At 38.6% G+C, this 20398-nt stretch overlaps 1 long non-coding RNA gene across 1 annotated transcript; it reads left to right on the top strand.

Annotated features, from left to right (window-relative positions):
- The first annotated feature begins 5605 nt into the window (after window positions 1–5605).
- On the top strand, window positions 5606–14451 carry LOC308251232. The gene is made up of 3 exons (XR_013960908.1): window positions 5606–5807; window positions 12264–12457; window positions 12610–14451. It is a non-coding gene; the product is annotated as an uncharacterized lncRNA (long non-coding RNA).
- Window positions 14452–20398: the final 5947 nt, after the last annotated feature.

Raw genomic sequence — 20398 nt, 5'->3', positions numbered from 1 at the left:
AATGGATTTCGCTTTAATGCCCCAATTACATTTATGACATTCGTTCAACCGAGTGGCACTAATGACTTTCATTATTATTTATGCTTCTCCTTAATGATAAGACTCTCACCTCTCTCATTACGCACACTTCTGCCTAACCCCTCGCTCGCCTACATGCTCTTTGCTAGGAGGCTAAAGTGCCTCGGCTTCCAATTTCAGAAAACACGATGATTAATTACTCCTGTTAAATCACCCTACCCCAGGGTGATCAGACCAGCAAAACGAGTAGAGCCAGATTGCTCCTCCAGAAGGATTTCCCAGGACACCTGTCAGAAAGAAAAGGAAAAAAAAAAAAAAAAGAAGAAGAAGAAGAAGAGGAGCCCTCCAACCCTCACATAAATAAATGCATGGCATCCGTGTTGTCTTCGGTCTGGGATAAATCACAAGGCGATACAACTTTAAATTAAAATTAAGTAGCAGCGCTTCGGGACAAATGCCCTGCGTGGCAGATGATAGTAAGAGCCGGGGCAGTGACATGGAGCTGAGCATCCATCCCATCAGGCAGTCCAGCGCTCCTCCCATCCATTAAAACCGGCTCCAGAAAGAGCCTCCCTGCTGTGGCAGATTGCAAACATGCTGCCGTTCTTTCAGCTTCTTCAGCGAGGAAAGGGACTTCTTTTATGCCCCTTCAATTGGGGTTGGGCTTAGGAGTCGATTTAAGCAGAAGAATGTGGCAGAAGTAACATCGCCTTTGTGCGGAGTCTGGGTCTCAGGAGGACTTACAGCTTCCACTCTGCTGTCTTGGTGCCTCCGCTATTTCCATAGGAACCAGCCCGGGCTCTCCATAAGGAGAAGGCCCCATTGTCCCAGGCTGCCCTGGTTGACTTAGCAGCTAAATGCAGATGCATGAGCCAGGCCTCGCTTACATCAGTCAAATCCGTAACTCACCATCCAGCTAAGTCCAGCCCAAATTGCCAATCTGCAGAACTCTGACCTCCCTCAGAAAAGGGTTGCTGGCGCAAATGTTTTAGGTGGCTTATTGTACCACAGAGGATAAACCCGTATGCCTGTCAAAAGAGACATCTGGGCAGGGAGTCTCTGATGAAGACTGAGGAGAAAACTAATTGGTAAGGAGAACTTGGCTATTTTTCTCTAGGAAAATGAAAACGCCTTCACAAATCAGAAAAGGAACTATTATTATTTTTTTAAATATATTTTTGTTGATTTCAGAGAGGAAGGAAGAGGGAGAGAGATATAGAAACATTAATGATGAGAGAGAATCATTGATTGGCTGCCTCCTGCATGTCCCCCATTGGGGATCGAGCCCGTAACTCAGGCATGTGCCCTTGACTGGAATCGAACCTGGGACCCTTTAGTCTGCAGGCAAACGCTCTATCCACAGAGCCAAACCGGCTAGGGTGGAACTATTATTCTTTTTGTTCTCACTTCTAAGTGAAAAATGAAGGCCCAGAGATGGCACAAGATCAGACCAATGAAATAATTTGTACAAGATCTCAGCAGAGAAAGCGGGGCTCCAAACTAGGAATATTTGCATTTAAAGATGCTAAGACATCCAAGCACCACACTTGCTGGCACACAGCTTGGACCACCTTCCCTGCAGAAGCAGCATTTCTGGTGTCCCTTTTGGCTTTGCCCGGGCTGGTGAAAGAGGCAGCTGAGGACAGGGAAGTTGGGGAGCACAACCTTTTGATTCTCTCCTCAGCAGGAAGTAGAGTTGGCCCCTTCACAGCCCTTTCATAAACTGATGGACTTGAGGAGAGTTAGAAGCAGCTGCTGAAAGGCACATCCAGGCAGAGCCATGAATGTTGCCCAGTGCTGCATTTCAGTGTATAAAATGCATTTGCTAAGAAGTATGAGTTATGGTTGAAGAGTCTGCATGTCTGCTTAAGGATCGAGCATTTTGGGGGGCAGCCTCTAGGATCCTGCCATTGGTATAACTTCCCCTTGCTCTTTGTAAAAAAAATGTTCATCTAAAGTCACAGTCTTTTAAAAATCAAGTTCAGCCTCACTGTTTCCCCGCCCCCCCTTTGCTGAGAAACTAGTGAGGGTGATCCCACTAGTTTCTGTGCACCCACTGTGCGCCCAAATTTGATTTACAATAAATACTATTAAAAATTGCCATGATGGCCCTAGCCGGTTTGGCTCAGTGGATAGAGCGTCGGCCTGCGGACTGAAGGGTCCCGGGTTCGATTCCGGTCAAGGGCATGTACCTTGGTTGCGGGCACATCCCCAGTGGGAGGTGTGCAGGAGGCAGCTGATCAATGTTTCTCTCTCATCGATGTTTCTAGCTCTCTATCCCTCTCCCTTCCTCTCTGTAAAATATCAATAAAATATATAAAAAAAAAAAATTGCCATGATGGTTTACAAAGTGTCCAATAATCTGTATTCTGATTTGAATTAGAATTTTCCTTTATCCTATTTTGTTTTTATTTATTCTTACCTATTTCAAATTTCATGTATATAAAATTCTGGAGGAAACTTAATTTTGTATACCATTTACTAATTCATTTAAAATATTTATTTATTTTTAAAAAATGTACTTACTTTCCTGGCCTTTGACTCAGGGCCTATCCCAGATACTACGTAAGTATGAGCCCCTTCAACTCTAAGCAATCTCTGTAAAAGGTAGAGATAAACTCTTTGATTTATGAGATGCCTCTGATATCTGTAAAACTCAGTATTTTATACAGAAAGGCATCCTTACTTTACTGTGGATGAATTTGGATTTTCCAATTTATATATTATAAAAGTAGAAAATAACTTGTATCCTGAGCTTTCCCAATAGATGTTTAGCAGTCTTAACTTTAGAGGCCAAAAAATTGTACTGTTAGGTATTACATCGAGAGGGATAACTGAAGGAGGCTGTTACTACAGCTTCCATAGCCTTTCCCATTGGAGTTAATGGTCACGTGATCATGTACAGGCCAATGAGTCTCCTGCAGAAATCTGCACAAGACTCATGAGAATATCCACTGCTCTCCCAAACCACAGTTGCTAGTGAATTGTATATGTAATTCTTCCTTGGTTTAAGTCATCTGTCCCTGTAATAAGTTAACTATCACCCACATATTTTTCTGCATGTGAAGTTCTAAGTTCCAAAGTTTTTTAAGTCACAGCTTCCCCTGAATAATCATATCCTAAGTCCATTGCTTGGTGGGCTACATCAGGATCACCTGGATGAATCATCTTGTAAAATATCCGACTGCTCCTTCTGACCTATGAGATCTTAATTTTTAAATTCTGGAATGAGGTCAAGGATTCTCTGTTGTAGACAAGGTCTTGAAGTTTTGCAAAATGATTCATATGAGGAGATTCAATGAGTTTTATTCTAAGAGGCTAAGATATTATCCTTGACTTGTGGCCTATCCCTGATATTTTTATTTTTATTTTTTTAGTAAAGAGACCTGGGGGATTCACTATAATGAAGAAGAAGATGGTGTGACTTTTGGGCAGCTATGACAACTCTTTGCTGTGTGACCTCAAGAAATCACCTAACATTTCTAGGTATCACTTTCCTCCCCTGTAAGAACAAAGTGTTAGGCCAGACAATGATCACTGTCTTTGGTCAGGTGACAGCATTTCCTTGGAGCCTCTACTGGGGTCACTGCAGCTGTGGGTCTGAGCAGTGCTTGAAGTTTGAACAGACTACACCACCCGAGGGGCCCTTAAGGCAAAGCACTTTCCTTCGATTTGTTTATGATGTTAAATAAGATTGTGTCTGGAGAACGGGCTCCAAAATCAAAGTCTGGACATGATGTCTCCAAGGGCCGTTCTTGCTCTGCTGTGCTGTACAAATAGCCATTAAAAGGAGAATTACACCAGAATAAGATCGCCTGAGACGTAAGGTTGATAACACAGTCAGACCCACAGTTACAGAGCAATTAGTAGCAGCTCTATCTGAAAGACTTACAGCAAAACATGGTCTCTCATTGATTTTTGTGGCTATTCGAACCAACTCCCTCAGCTAAGGAAACACGGCTGGCAATCTTGGCTAGCACTCAGTAATCGGGACCCTTGACTTGTCATGCTGCACCACTGTTGTTATACAAGGCAGAACACTAGCCGTGGTTGCTACATTATAACATCTCATAGCAGGTCTTCAGGATTCAGAGAAGGAAGCTCAGAGTGGTTGGCACACTCCTACTTATCCTTCAAGACCTTGCCCAGATGCCACCTCATCAGGGAAACCACTTCTGATCCTACACATCTACACACAGGGAAGAATGAATCATTCCCAAACCTGAGTCTTCTCAGCATCTAAAGATAACAGTAAGGAAAAATGACAATAATATATATATATATATATATATATATATATATATATATATATATATATATATATATATATAATTTCTCTTCTGAGCTAGGTTTTCTTCCTTATTGCCTATGTTTTACCCAAATAAGAACCTAGTGCATAATCATTTCACTTTAATCTGTCTGCCTTTCTCTACCATCAGACGAGGGCTGCCTGGAATTCAGCAATCTTTCTGGTTTATTTATGAATAAAAACATAAATTAGATAGATAGATGATAGATAGATAGATAGATAGATAGATGATAGATAGATAAACAATGCTTTCTTTATATTTTCTATGTTCTAATTCTCCCAATTCTCAGACACACTCCTGGCTCCAAACCAAGGCTGCTAGTCCTGATTCAGTTACTCAGCTGGGCTGCGATCCAATGAGAACAGAAGGCACTGAAGTATAACTGACCGGTGCACTAACTCATCAGATATTTACTTCCCCGAAAAGAGACACATTAGCTTCCCTAATCCCCTCCTGGTAGAAGTACAGATGAAATGTTTTTGGAGCCGAAATGTCTTGCTTCTTGACTCCACGGTATGCTCCTCTCTCCTCGAAAACCCAAGCCCTAAATTCCAGTTTTATACTTGTCTTTTTCTCGATATTTTTTTTCCAAGAAGTTTAGGCTTCAAAGGCTGTCGGCAATATGATGACAGAGACTTTGCACCCTTGTTCCACGGAGCACTTTGCAAAGTAGGCCTCAGTCATCCTCACTGGGAAACACGAGTTGTTTACTGAAGATTATAAACTATGACAGGGGAGAGGAAGATTGGGAAAGTACAGAAAAACCCTTATTTATTGAGGGGTTTTGTGCTTTCAATTAAAAAATAATTTTGATTTATAATCAGTGTTTTAGTTACTGTTCTGCTAATGACTAACTGTGTTGCTCTGAATAAGTTCCTTGCAATACTGAAGACTCAGTTTCCCTACCTATAAATTATGAGTAATAATAGCATTATCTCCTTGTATTTTTATTACAATTTAAATGAGTTAATAACTATAAAGTACTCAACATGGTACTAGGGATGACAAAGAAAATGTTCTAAGTATAGAGAATTTTAATTAGATATTAAAAATTATCCTTTATCAATGCATTCAATTCTAAAAGTGGGTTTTTGTTGTTAAAGTGTTTTTTTCATTTCTGGGGTAGATTTTGAGATTCCAAATTAACTGGTGATCCATCTTGGATGCGACTCCTCATGTCAAAGATGATTTGAATATGCTTTTGCTCGTCCTTCCATCTAGAGGTGGAATTCCTGAGTCTGGGCTGGGCTTATAAGTTTTTTTGGACAGTCGACTGCAGCAAACATGAGTGTCAAGTTTCCAGCTTAGGCTTAAAGCTTCCCGAGCTTGTGTTTGCTCTCTGAGTGGCCTGCCCGGAACCATGAAAACCAGCACAGCCAGGCTGCTGAAGGAGGAGCAGAGACGGGGCACTGTGGCCTCCATACCACCCCTGCCAATAGCAGCACCTCCCAGAGGCAGAGATCTTCTGCTGACCCACAGGTAACAACATGCTCAAGAGGGCACCTGGCTGAGACCAGAAGGTCACGCAGCCAAGCTCAGGCTAAATTGCCAACACACACTTGTGAGCTGCGATAATGGTGGTTGTTTATTTGTGTGTGTGTGTGTGTTTTTTAAATATATTTTTATTGATTTCAGAGAGGAAGGGAGAGGGAGAGAGAGATAGAAACATCAATGATGAGAGAGAATCATTGACTGGCTGCCTCCTGCACGACTCCTACTGGGGATTGAGCCTGCAACCCGGGCACGTGCCCCTGACTGGAATTGAACCCAGGACCCTTCTGTCCACAGGCCGATGCTCTATCCACTGAGCCAAACCAGCTAGGGCTATGGTGGTTGTTTTAGCCACTAGGTTTGAGGGTGGTTTCTTACGCAGCATTAGCTAGCTAATACAAAGGGCATGGACTTTGAGATATGCCAGCTAGATACTTCACAGGGGTGTCTGCACCTAGGTGAAGGCATGTTGTTTGACACTGCCATGTGCATGTTAAACTGGGTTTTCCCCAACTGTGAGACAGCCATACTAACCCAACGATTGGAAAAAGGCCAGTAAGTACATGAATAAGATAGATTTGGCTTGACTAGGTAGCTCAAATTGCATTTCAATTTAAAAAATAACCTCAAGCTTACTGTAAAAAGACAGGAGATCTTCACCACCATCACACAAATACATCACACACATACAAATACAGCTTCATGTCTGACTTTTCCATGAAGTCCTAGAGACCTCATAGTTAGATCGGTAGAGTTGCGAGGTGAGGGGTTTTAATTATAATCTGTAATAGCTGAACACAACGTAAAAAGTAAGGAAAATAGGATTTAAGCCTTGCTGTCATTCTGTGAAACACCAATTCTAACCTATCAAAAACTTTCTCATTTTTCTCAGCTTATTAAAGGCCATCAAATTTAATCAGATCATGTCCACAAAACATAGTCTGTTTCCCAGAGAAAAAGCTCTCCTTTTAGAAGGTGTTTTGTACAAGAGATGTTACACTTAAACTTTCCCATCTGTACTGTCTGTCTGTCCCTCCCTCCCGTCTTCCTCCCTTCCTTTCTCTTTTCTTTTTCTTTTCCTCTTCATTATGAATCGTCCACGGTGTAAAATGAACAGCTTTGTGGATTGCCTAGGTTCCTCTGTGTGAATAAGGCGGCACTTTTGGTGAAGCCTAATTTTCTTAATTAGTGCTTAATCAGGAAGGTAGACCATGAAAGTCATGGGCAATATCTTTCAGTCAGCAATTCTACAAAGAACACTGAGTGGGAGGAAGGTCAAGAAAACAACAAAACAAAACAAAAACTCAAAAGACCAAAAGAACTAGAGGAAGAGATTTAAAAAAAAAAATAAAAATCCACTTTCTGGCACAACCTAAGAAACAATGAAAATCCCAAAGGCTATCAAATTGATATTAAAGATAATCTTAAAGGTGCAAATGAGAAGAATATGGGAACTACAGAAAGCTCAATGACTTTAAAACAGATTTTACATTTAGTATCAAAGAAACCTGTATGTGAGTTTTCCCCAGCTTTGTCTGCCTTGAAAATCACTGTAAAAGTGATACAAACATTAAGTACTAATTCGATCTGTACTGATGGAGTCAGATGAGAATCAAAAGCTTGCCTCCCTTCTCTCTTGGCCCAGTTTTCCTCCTGAAAGGCAAACATAACCATTGGGGTGATCAACACCATGAGCTAATGCGGGATTTCTTTTCATTGCCCTTTTGAGTTGGTCTATTGGATCTGAGTTGAGCTGTCATGTTCCCTCTTTCCTCTCCTTTATTTTATTGTGGTTTGTTTTATTTTGCTGGAGTTTCCCAAGAAAGTTAATGAAAATTATATTTATGAATCCATATCTAAGGAAGTCTTTATTTTATTTTCACACTTTACTTTGTTCAGGGCTTGCAATTGGGGCTTCTCCATGAGGAATGCTCTCTCTGGGAAGTCATCACCATGCTGTAGAGTCCATCAAGGAAGACAATGGAGAGAAAGAGAGAGAGAGAGAGAGAGAGAGAGAGAGAGAATATGAATATAGAGGAGCACTAAAGTACCAGGCATGTGCGTGAAGTATTCTAGCTCAGCCCAGAAATAATAAATCAACATTTTAAGTCAGTACAAATTTGGGGGTATTTGTTGCAGAGCCAGTTAGTTGTATACTGGGAGCTCTAATTTCTCCCTCAGAAAAATTGTCTTATTTATTTATTTATTTATTTATTTATTTATTTATTTATTTACTAGAGGCCCAGTGCACAACATTCGTGCACAGGGGGTGTGTCCCTCAGCCCAGCTTGCACCCTCTCCAATCTGGGACCCCTCAAGGGATGTCCGACTGCCCGTTTAGGCCCAATCCCTAAACGGGCAGTCGGACATCCCTCTCACAATCCAGGACTGCTGGCTCCCAACTGCTCACCTGCCTGCCTGCCTGATTGCCCCTAACCACTTTTGCCTGCCAACCTGATCAATGCCTAACTGCTCCCCTGGCAGCCCGATTGCCCCTAACTGCCTTCCCCTGCTGGCCTGGTCGCCCCTAACTGCCCTCCCCTACTGGCCCAGTCACCCCTAACTGCCCTCCCTTACCAGCCTGGTTGTCCCTAACTGCCCTCCCCTGCAGGCCTGGTCCCCCCCCAACTGCCCACCCCTGCAGGCCTGGTCGCCCCCAACTGCCCTCCTCTGCCGGTCTGGTCACCCCTAACTGCCCTCCCCTGCCGGCCATCTTGTGTCCACATGGGGGTGGACATCTTTGACCACATGGGGTGGCCATCTTGTGTGTTGGAGTGATGGTCAATTTGCATATTACCTCTTTATTAGATAGGATTTATTTATTTATTTATTTATTTATTTATTTATTTAGGATAATTTTATTCTGGAGGTTGAATGAGCTGTATCACTGGCTTTTAATACTGAAGATGAGAAGAAAGAAGAGGTGTGGCAATTGACACCTTTGTTCCATTAGTCATTTTTAAATTAACCATTTTGGTTTTTGTCCCTCTCATTCCTATTGTCTGAACCTCACATTCAAGTATGAGTATCTCTGTTCAGAGAAGAGAATTTCTCATATTCTTCAGTCACTTCTCAAGGGCACTCTTGGCTGTTTCTCTCTGCTCAAGTTGGTCCACCAGTTTATTTCCATTCACTTGTTATCTTCCAGAAATTTGTTTAAATTCTCAGTGCTGGCAAAGACATACTCTTTATTTTTTTTATCATTCTTCCATCTTAAGAAGAAGACATATTCTTTGGCTATAAGTGTTTAATCATTGCTATTTATCACATCTGTAGCATTAAAATTCCATAGACACATCAAAAAGCATGTCTAGTCCGGCACATTTTAATGTCCTAACTAGGCAGTTACCGTCAGAATAACAAATATATAGCTGTGGTAGCTATACAAACCCTAAATTATGATATGTTACCTCATCCATTGCATGACTGCTTTAGCATGATGAAAAATGTAAAATTCCTACCATGGGTATCTTTTGCCATCACCTACCATGGTTTTTTAGATATACCTTGAGATGATTCATGATTCAATGCTTCTCACCGTTATTTTTTATGCTATAATTTGAGTTTTGCTTTTACTTTGAGAAGATTATCCTCGGGGCCTTCCTCTGGTCACCTGGAATAACTGACTTAAGAGTCTTCTGGATGATAAGATGTATTTAGTTTTAGATCACAGAAGTAGTTAAGGTTAGGGGAGGGAACAGTGCTAATGTTAACAACATCCACTCAGTCATTGCAGAGTGTAACATGTTAAGTTCCATCACCAGTCTTATCTCCACTCTCCCTCTCATATGCCTTACACACCAAACTGGACTACTCTTCACTTTTAAAAGATACCTAATGCTTTCAGGCTCCCATGTTGTTTCTCTAGAGATTTTTCCCAGCTGAAAGGCACATTCAGTTCTATCTTTGCCTGTAAAAATCCACCTCGGTCAGAATGCTGCACATTCAGAAAGCCTATGCCATTCTCCCAGCTGAATTTTATTTCTCTTTGAATAATCATAACACAGCACCTATCACTTTATATAGTTCTTTTTTTGTTGTTGTTAACTGCGAACACGTTGGCTTATCTTCTATTTATTAAGATGTGTGTGAGAACGCCAGTAGCTAAGGTTTTCCTGGTCTGCTTTTATTGCCTCAGTTCTTGCTCATCATAACTTGTTTCTTTGTTTTCTTCACAGTGGGATGCTCCTTATATTCGTAAAATTATTTTTAGGAATAATACTAGGTTATGGGTGAAGGTGTGCTCATCTGGAGAGGATATAAACTTGCTTTTTCCCAAGTACTGGGAGGTTCTATTTGTCTTGAGCCACCTTAAATTAAATTCAAGTCATGAGGTGCCTTGGACTACCCAATCCAAGGCTGCAAAAATGCCCAGGATAATCTGATTCAATCTTTTCCCCAGGCTACAGTGCTTTAGGACATGAGATAATTGTGTGGGTTTATGTTTCCTACATTGTGTGAGTCCTGATCATTAATTTCGTTCCTGTTATTCAGGGGAAGGTGTAAAAAAAAAAGTTCAAATTTCCAGGATTAGTAAATGCCTTCAAGGAAAAACTAAATTGTTTATCTCTGAGTTCTCATTTTCCCTTCACAAAGCCCCTGAACTTCATTCAAGTTTGGTGGAAACAATGTCTTATTATTTTGTTAGTTTTTGAATGCTATCAGTTTATAGAAATATTTTTATTTAGCATATTTTTTTGTTTTTCTTCAGTTTGTCTGAAAAAAACAAACTATGAGACATCAGAAGAACTCAAAACACAATATGTACATGGCTCCAATTCTCTATTATATTCTACTTCTCATTTTAGATTTATATGTCTGCCAATGAGCCTACTACATTGCAGGTTCCTTCAAACCAAGGACAATTTTATTATTTTTTTGTATTTTCCCCAACTCCTTTGTTTCATAGACACTAAAAATAGATTAGACTTTAAATATTTTGCATGTCAGTTTTTGTTGCTTTTCTATAATTTGTCCATTTCATATAATTTTTCACACAGTGCTGACAGTTACTCAGAATACCCTATTATTATCTTTTTAGGAATGTAGGATCTGTAGTGATGTTTCCTTTTTTTCCTTAGATTTTTTATTGAGCCTTCTCTTTCATTGCCCCTTGATTATTCTTGCCAAAGCTTGTCAATTTTAATAGTCTTTTAAAATAATTGACCTTTTGACTTTATTGATGTTCTCTCCTCTTCTACTATTTCATTATCTTCTAAGCTTATTTTCACTATTTTCTTTCTTTACTTTACTGAAACTAAATTTATTCTTTCTCTAAATTTTTAATATAAATGCCGTTTATTGATTTATGTTTGAGCATTCCTTCTTTTCTAATACATGCATCTTAGGCTATAAATTCCACTCTGAACATGTCTTTAAAGGCATCTAATTTCCATTGTAATATCTTCTTTTTCCTATGGGTTACTTAGGAGTGTATTTAAAAATTTCAAATTTCCAAGAAATAACCCAAATTTTATTCACAGTAGAATGGATAGATTATGTAATATCCATATGATGAAATGCTAGTGGAAATTAAAATAAAGGAACTTCTGTTGCTGATCAGAAAACAAAAAAGTAATAAACATTCTTATTTATGCATATATATTGGCACATAGATATACATGGTTGAAACACAGAAAAAACTAAAATACAGTAGAGTGTTCATGTCAGGATAGTGATTATCTGTGATTGGCAAGGTAGAAGAGGTGGCTCTCAGGATGCTGATGATATGCTAGCAATATCTGTTTTTTAAACTTAGCGGCAGTTTATATGGATATGCTCATTTGCATCTTCTCCTGATTCTCTACAATTATAATTTGTGCAAATTAATGTCTGTAAGTTATGCAAACACCATTTGTGCAACTTAATGTTTGTAAACAAAATGATTGAAAGAGTGCTGAATTTATTTAATAAATGTTTTTGATTGGTTATTATCAGCAACTACACTGGACATCAGTGAGTATAAATGATGAATAAGATATGATTTCTACCCTTATGATATCATCATTTAAAATACAGAAAATAGGAATTTGTATAACTATTTCCATGACACCTATTGGAGTAGTTGCTATAAAAATGATAATTATGGGACTTATAGACAGATTGAAGAAGTGAAAAAAACTTCTGTCTATACAGATAATTTAATGTTTGTGGAAATGACAGTAGAGTTGTGTGTCCAGCACCGGGTGGGTTGAAAAGTGGATATAATTATAATAAGTGCCATTTGCTGAACAATTACAACGTACCAGGCATGAACTTCTTTAATTTTGACAACACTCTTGAACAGGTACTACTATCTTCGTTTTGTAGTTAAAGAAGCCAAAGTTTTCATAAATGGAGTCATTTGAATGCAAGTTACCTTTAAAAGGAGAGTCAAGAATCAAACCCAGGTTTATTTGGCTGTGAGGCTTAGGTTCAAAGGCCGTTCTCTCTACTGCCTCTTAGGAGGAAAGGACATGTCAACCAGGCAGAAGAGTGAGCGCAGAGATGCACAGGACAGTAATTACAAGGCATCCTTCACGAAAAGAAAATGCTTCAACTTATCATTTTGTGCTTACAAGGAAAAGCAATCCCTTGCGCTCCTCTCCCCTGCCCAGGCAGGGAGTCTGGATTAAAGACAAGTTACTCGGAGGCTGGTGGTAAGTGAAAAGGGAAAATAGGAAGGTTCACCTCTATGTTTTTGAATTTTACTGCCCTAACTCTTAGGTTTAGAGGGCTGACATCCCACCCATTAAAGCAGATTCTCGATTTCTTTTGGTTTGTTTGTTTGTTTTTGTTTGTTTTTTTGTAGGATGCATCTAGAAATGGAAACTGTGAGCAGAAGACAGAAAAGGCCAAGCTCTGTGGGCATTTCCACTCATTTCTCTTTTCATAGTTGACCCAGATGTTAATTGGAAATGCTCCACTAATTTCTCAGAAGAAAACAATAAGAAGGCTGGTGTTCTGGGTCTGATTTTTCACGAAGCCCTTGAACTTCATTCCCTCATGGGGGAGGCTTGTCAAACTGGCAAACGCAAACTGTGGGTTCAATCTGTCTTTGGCTCGTAAATGTTTTTGAAATGGAAAGAAACAACACCAGGCAAATTAAAATAAACCTTTACGAAGGTGTCCCTTCTCCACAGGCACCATTAGTCCTGGTGTTTTCACTCAACTTGCATCACGCACTTTCATCATCACCCGGCCCCAGCGGTCATTGGAGTCTCCCGTTTCTGAATAAAGGGTTGCCCTTAAAGTAGCTAAACGCTGAAGTCAGAATACACGCAATAGAATCCTCGTTATCTGTGACCTTAGGAAAGTTATATGTGCTATTTAATCTGCTTTCCCATCTGTAAAATGGAATAAAATAGCTCCTTTGGGTTACTGTGTATAAAGTTCTTAGTGCCTGCAGGGCCTGGCATAAAGCGAGCTCCCAATCAGGGTTACTACATGTTGTTTTGGGTGCTGCTGTAAAAGGGAGTCTGGGGCTCAGTCTATCAAAGCTTTGTCCCTTTCCACAATGCCGTAATTCCCAGGGCCTTTCCACCATGCTTTCTCCCCTCTATATTTTTTGGGCTCAACTATCCAAACAAAGTTAACTTTCTCTAACATGTGAGGTCTGGCCCTTGAGTGTCTCCAGTGTGCTAAATTTAGTGTTTTAAAAAACGCACCCTTGCTAACTAGGAAAAGAGAGAGGTCATGTCATGGACCAGCCACTCCCATTATCCCCAACAGACTGACATCACTTCTGTTTAGTATCTTATCCAAAGCCAACGACTGATGTTTCAAAGTCCAGCTGTGACAACATTAATTGTTTAGTTAAAATATAATTACACTAGAGGCCTGATGCACGAAATTTGTGCAAGGATAGGCTTCCCTTCCCCCGGTTGCCAGCATCCAGGACCCGGGCTTTCCCAGGCTGCTGGCAGCCAGCCCCACCCCTGCCCACAATTGCCTGGGCCACCACCCCCTTCCCCCTTGATTGATCGCCCCACCGGCCTGGGCCCTCCTCTGTGGGGGATCGTGGGGCGATGGCGCCCCCCCACCCCCAGTCAATAGCATTGCACCTGCCTTGGCTGGCCTGGCGCCAGTGCATGTCATAGCATGGTCGTCCAGACATTCATTCTGCTGTTCGGCCGTTTGGTTGATTTGCATATTACGCTTTTATTATTATAGATGATTCTTAGCTTATGAGAATATTGCCTAGCTCTCATTTTGGCTATTTAGACAGCACACTAGTGTAAACCAGTTCTGATTCTAATTTTTCTATTCCGAGAGATACACAACCAATGACAACTCCTATATTAAAATGCAGTGTAGGATTCTGAGGTCTTAAATATTATGAAGTTTTAAGCTGGAGATTGCTTTTGGTAAAAAAAGTGGGATGTAGGTCTTGAAGTCTTTCAGCTTTTAAAAATAACTTAAATTTTATACCATATTAAAGTGATATAAAAATAAGTCTTGTAAGTAGGTCACTAGATATATAGTATTTAATGTTGCTTTTGTGGTGATGATTTTCAAGGGAAGTTCTGACATTATATCGTGTATGAAGTCAAATGCTATGTGCAAAAAACCTTTCATTTACTCCCAAAGAGGGTAAGGCACAGTGAATTAACTTGCTATTGCATCTCTGCCCAGTTATACTAGAATATATGCTAAATAAAAAAAAATTAAAAAATGGAATCTTACCTAGGCATGACAAAATAATTCATAGTTTTTCCAGATCAGTATTCATAATAGCTAAGAAATGAAAACCACCTAAGCATCCATCAATGGATATATGGGTAAAGAAAATGTGTTCTATTGGATGCTTAGGTGGTTCACAGTAATGGAATATTACTCAGCTTTTAAAAGTTGGAAATCCTGTCATTCGCAACAACATGAATGAAATTGGAAGGCAGAATGCTAAGTAAAATAAGCAAGATAGAAAAAGACAAATACTGCATGGTATCACTCTACGTAGATAACAATACTTTTCAAAAGTCTAACAGAGTACAATGGTGGTTGCCAGGGGCTGAGGGATGGGGGCCATGAGGAGAGGTTGGTAAAAGGGTACAAATTTCCAGTCATAACATGAATAAAGTCTGAGCATATATGGTATAAAATGGTGGCTATAGTTGCTAATACTGTATTGTACATTCGAATTTTGCTGAGAGGAGAACTTGTGTTCTCACCAACAAAGCAACCAAAAGGTAATTATCTGAAATATGGGTGTGTTAATTAACTTGACTGTGGGAATCCTTCTATGATATATACTTATATGAAATCATCATGCTGTGCACTTCAAATATGTTGCAATTTTATCTGTCAATTATGCATCAATTGAACTAAAATATCTATTTAATATATATACATTGTATAGAATATACATTCTCTTATATTTTATCTTTTGATTTATAACTCACATTTTATTTTGATATATTCTCCTATATTTGATATTTTAAGAATACATATATTATTTTATGTATAAAGAATGTATACGTTCTTTTATGTTTTATAGAATTCATGATTGAAGCCATCTGGTCCTGGGCTTTTCCCTACGGGAACCTGTTTGATCACTAATTCCACCTCTTCACTTGTTATAGCTCTATTCTGATTGCTGTTTCTTCCCCAGTCACTTTGTGGTTTGTGTCTTTCTAGCAGTTGATACATTTTATCCATGCTATCTAATTTGTAGGCATACAACTCTTCATAGATTTTCCTTATTATTTGTTTTATTTCTATATAGTCAGTATTAATGTTCCCTTTTTAATTTTTGATGTCAGTAATTTGAGCCTCCTCTCTTTCTCTTGGCCAGCTGGTTAAAGTTTTGTCAATTTTGCTTACTTTTTCAAATAACCAAGTTTTAGCTGTTCTTTTCTTTATTTTTTACTTCATTAATTTCCACTCTAACTTGATAATTTCTTTTCTTCTGCTTGTATTAGGTGTACCTTGGTCTCTTTTTGCCGTGTATTAAAATGAAAGACTATTGATTTGTGGTTTTTCTTCTTTTTTAATGTAGAGTTTTAGAGCTATAAATTTTCTTTTAAGCGTAGCTGTATCCCCTAAGTTTTGTTACAGTATGTCTATGTAGTCATGTATTCCAAAGTATATTCTCATTCATACTGTGATTCCTCTTTGAGTCATTGGTTATTTAGAGTCTATTATCTTAGTTTCAATTTCTGACTTGCTTTTTGTTATTGATTTCTCCTTATACATCATTGTGGTTAAACAGGATACTTTGCATGTGTTCAATCTTTTTATAATTTATTAGTTTGTTTTGTAGCATCTGACATTCTGAAGAATGTTCAATGTGCAATTGAGAATATGTATTGTGCTGTTGATGGGTGTAGTGTTCTAAAGATGTTTTATTGATTTATTTGTTTATTATTTTTATTAAATGTATTGGATAATGTTGTTTAATAGGATCATATAGGTTTCAGGTGTGGATTTCTATGTTACAAGATCCGTACATTACACTGTGTGCCCACCATTCAAGGTCAAATCATCTTCTGTCACCTCTAAAGATGTTTTAGATGGGTACAGTGTTCTAAAGTACGTTCCTAATATGTTCAGATTTTCTATTTGTCTGTTGATCTTATGTCAAGTTGTTCTATCCATAATTGAATGTGGGGTATTGAAGTATCCAACTATGACTGTTGAGTTGACTGACTTTAATTCTGTGAGGTTTTATGTATTTTAGGGGTTTTGTTATTAGGTACATATATGTTTATCATTGTTATACCTTCCTGATGAACTGACCCTTTAGTACTATAAATTTTTCTTTTTATCTCTGGTAACATTTTTATTTCATTTTAAAGTCTATTTTATCTGATATTACTATTGTTGTTCCAGCTTTCTGATGGCTTCTATTTGCACTGTGTATCTTTCCATATTTATTTGTGTCAACTTATATGTATTTTTGAATCTAAAGTGCATGTCCTGTATACATCAAATAGATGGATGTTCCTTTAAACCCATTCTGATCATTTTTGCCATTTGGTTGCATTCTTTACTCTGGTCACTTACGTTGTTATTGATATAATTGCATTTATGTCTGCCATTTTGCTTTTTTTAAAAAATCTTTGTCTCCTATTTATTTACTTTCTCATTCTTCTTTTGCTGCTTTCATTTGCATGAAGTGAATTAATCCTACTATAAAGTTTTAATGATTTTCACTATTATTTGAAGTTTTTAGTTATTTTCTAAAACTTATCGTAAAAAATTTTTTAGCTTTTGTTCTGTGATTTTTTTTAACTGCATCTCTGTGCTGACTTTCCTTATTCTTGCATTGTACTGATGTTGAAAGGCAATGGAACATAGAAGCCCACACCTGAAACCTATATGATCCTATATAGGTTGTTTGCAAGGGAGTAGTGTTCGTATGTCTGTGTCCATGTATCCAAGTGTTTATAGGCAAACATGCTAACATGGTGGAACCAAGTTGGTGCTGTAATATGGAGGCATGTGTTCAGAAGTCTTTTAATTAGTCCCCTCTTCATGGACATTTCACAGAGACCCAGTTAAGTCTACTATCATCTCTACCCATGTACAATTAATTCTCCTATAGCCAGTGGGAGTCACCAGTAATAGGAAGCAGTCTGGAAACAGTGCACTGCCTGAGATCATTGCTTTCCCTTGCTCTCCCTGCAAAGCATGGGCAAATTAATGAAAGGCTTTATCTGTATCATAAAACAACAGTCTCCACAGCTCTGAGAATGCAAACAGTAACATAACAAAAGCATGCTGCAAAGATTAGTGGCAGAGAAAATTAATGAATAATGTAGCAAGATCTTAAACTAGATTATCACACCGAGGTAGCTTGTCAGAGCGCTGGGTAGCTTATTTGACAATCCATCTTTCTCAGCAGTGACTGAGTATGTGCTGGCCAGCATCGTTAGAACACCTCGGTGCAGCGCCTGTCCAGCATTCTTATACATTAAGTCTATGCCAAAAGACAAAGTGCTGATGAGATAATGTTTGAAGCCACAAGTCACATAGCATACTATACCTGTTTCCACATAAGCCAAGAGGCATTAGCTTGGGGTCATCAACAAAAATAAAAATAAAATAAAACAACCTTCCATTATAAGCACTTACTTCATCAACGAAAGTATCTGAAGTTCTCATAGAAATGGCCACTAAACATTCAAACACAAAAATCTGTTTTGAAGTAATTAAGACAACATCTGTCTAGATCCGTGCTAAATTGGTTAAAACAAATAAACAAAACGGTGCAGTTAGACTAGCCCATTATATTAGCTGGGTTTAAAACTTAGGGTATCATTGTCACGGCATGCAAATGTTTTCTGAAATATTTATATGCCCAGTAATATTTTGTCAGAATAAACACTGTCTAGCTAGGCCAAAGCCCTCTACGAGGACTGCTAAGTACTATGCAGGAAGAGGAGTGGAGGGTAATAAAATTTACATAGGAAATCATGATCTGAATAGAATTCTGCCCAAGACCAAGAGGAACAGATTAGATTTGCTTATCTAAACCAGAATATCTAAGTCTGATTTTCCTTTATTTTTTTTTGAATTCTTTTAAAAAATATATTTTTATTGATTTCAGAGAGGAAGGGAGAGGGAGAGATAGAAACATCAACGATGAGAGAGAATCATTGATTGGCTGCTTCCTGCACAACCCCCACTGGGGATGGAGCCCGCAACCCCGGGCATGTCTGATCCTGCCTGAAAAATGTTTTTACAGCTTTCAAGACATAAAACCGTCTAATGTATGTATTATTCAGAGATGTCACTCATGACCAGACTAGCAGAATTTATTAAATATTAAGAAAATTTAAAATAAACAGGAAAAGTTTTTAAAAAGTCGTATCTGGGAATATGGGTTATTTTTAATTTAATCAAAGAGATAGCATCAACCATGCTATGGAGAGGGATGTTTCAAATTCATGGCAATCTATTTATACTTTCTGAGTCAACAAAGGATCTACCTAAGGCTTCAAGATTCTAGAGAGCCACTCCCATCAAAATATTAACTGCACATGTCAGGAATGTACAGCTGGATGTTAAAAATAAAAATCCCTTTGTTATTGCATGAACATAAAGATATTTAGTCATCTGAAGTAATTTGTAGTAGAATCACAAAGAAGGTATTTGTAAGAAGAGGTAGCTTTCTGTAAATCTAACCAAAAGAGATTTAAATGCCTTTCCCCCATAGTTATATCAAAAATTAATACACATTGTTAATAACTTTGAAAATATGTGGAGTATAGAGAAGAAACTACTACTACCAACAGGGTGTGTCTTCTTTTTCATTGAATATTGTAAGTTTGACTATAATAGATAATAGGGGCTAAGCCATTTATGTTTTGTGAATTAATCGTATTTGCACTTTTTTTCCCATGAACATATATTCCTTTTTTCACTAAAATCTTTAAGGCTGTGGTTGAATATGAGTACAGTGATCCTTCTATTCTTGTTTTTTAAATGTTGTTATTTATTCTATTCTATTTTAATGTAATTGTATGTATTTAAAGTATACAACATGATCTTTCATATACATATACCCAGTGAAATTATTACTACAGTCAAGCTAATTAATATTTCAACTCCTCACATAGTTACCATTTTTGTGTGTGGTAAAAGTTCTTGAAATCTACTCTTTTAGCAAATTTCCAGTATTCTATACAGTATTAAATATAATCATCATGCTGTACATTAGATCTCTAGATTATTCATCCTACATAACTGAAAATTCTTATTTAAACTACTCTAGACCCTATCATTAGGACCTCCAATATGCAGCATAATTAATATTACCTAAGATTTTTGATACTTACAATGTATTTCTCAGTAAGAGATATGTGTCTAATATAAATTACACACACACACACACACACACACACACACACACACACACACAGGCCCTATAAGCTGATAAGTTTGATATGAATGTGATGACTTAATTTTTGTTGTTGTTAATTTTCACCTGAGGATATTTTTTCCATTGATTTCTAGAGAGAGGAAAAGGGAGGGGGAGAGACAGAGAGAGAGAAGCATCAATGTGAGAGAGACATATCAATGGGTTGCTCCCCCACGTGCTCTGACCAGGGCCAGGGATGGAGCCTGTAACCAAGGTACACGCCCTTGACTGGAATCAAACCCAGGACCTTCAGTCTGCAGGCTGGCACTCTATCTACTTTAGCCAGGCCAGGTAGGGCAGTGATGACTTAATTTAAACACTATCCATTGAGTTCTCCAAAGACCAGTGACTTTTCTCAACTCTCCTATTAAGTAAAAAAACAAGCAACCCTAGAATCCTGGCAAAACAGGAATCTGAGTGCAACTTAAAAGGTAAGAACAGAGAATTTCAAACATCTAATTGCCTTTTTTCAACCAGGGCTCATTCTTGGCATCTAATCTGGCATCTTCTAATTCTAGAGCCTTTGACCTAGTGTAGTCTCTCTAGTCTTATAGTCTTAACTAGAGGCCCGGTGCACCAAATTCGTGCAAAGGGGGGGGTGTCCCTCAGCCCAGCCTTCACCCTCTCCAATCTGAGACCCCTCAAGGGATGTCCGACTGCCCGGGATCAGGCCTAAATGGGCAGTTGGACATCCCTCTCACAATCCAGGACTGCTGGCTCCCAACTGCTCACCTGC

This window comes from Plecotus auritus, assembly GCF_963455305.1.
Source record: "Plecotus auritus genome assembly, chromosome: 6".
Lineage (NCBI taxonomy): Eukaryota > Metazoa > Chordata > Mammalia > Chiroptera > Vespertilionidae > Plecotus > Plecotus auritus.
The sequence above is the reverse complement of the archived record's forward strand: the minus strand, read 5'-3'. Positions and strand labels throughout refer to the sequence as shown.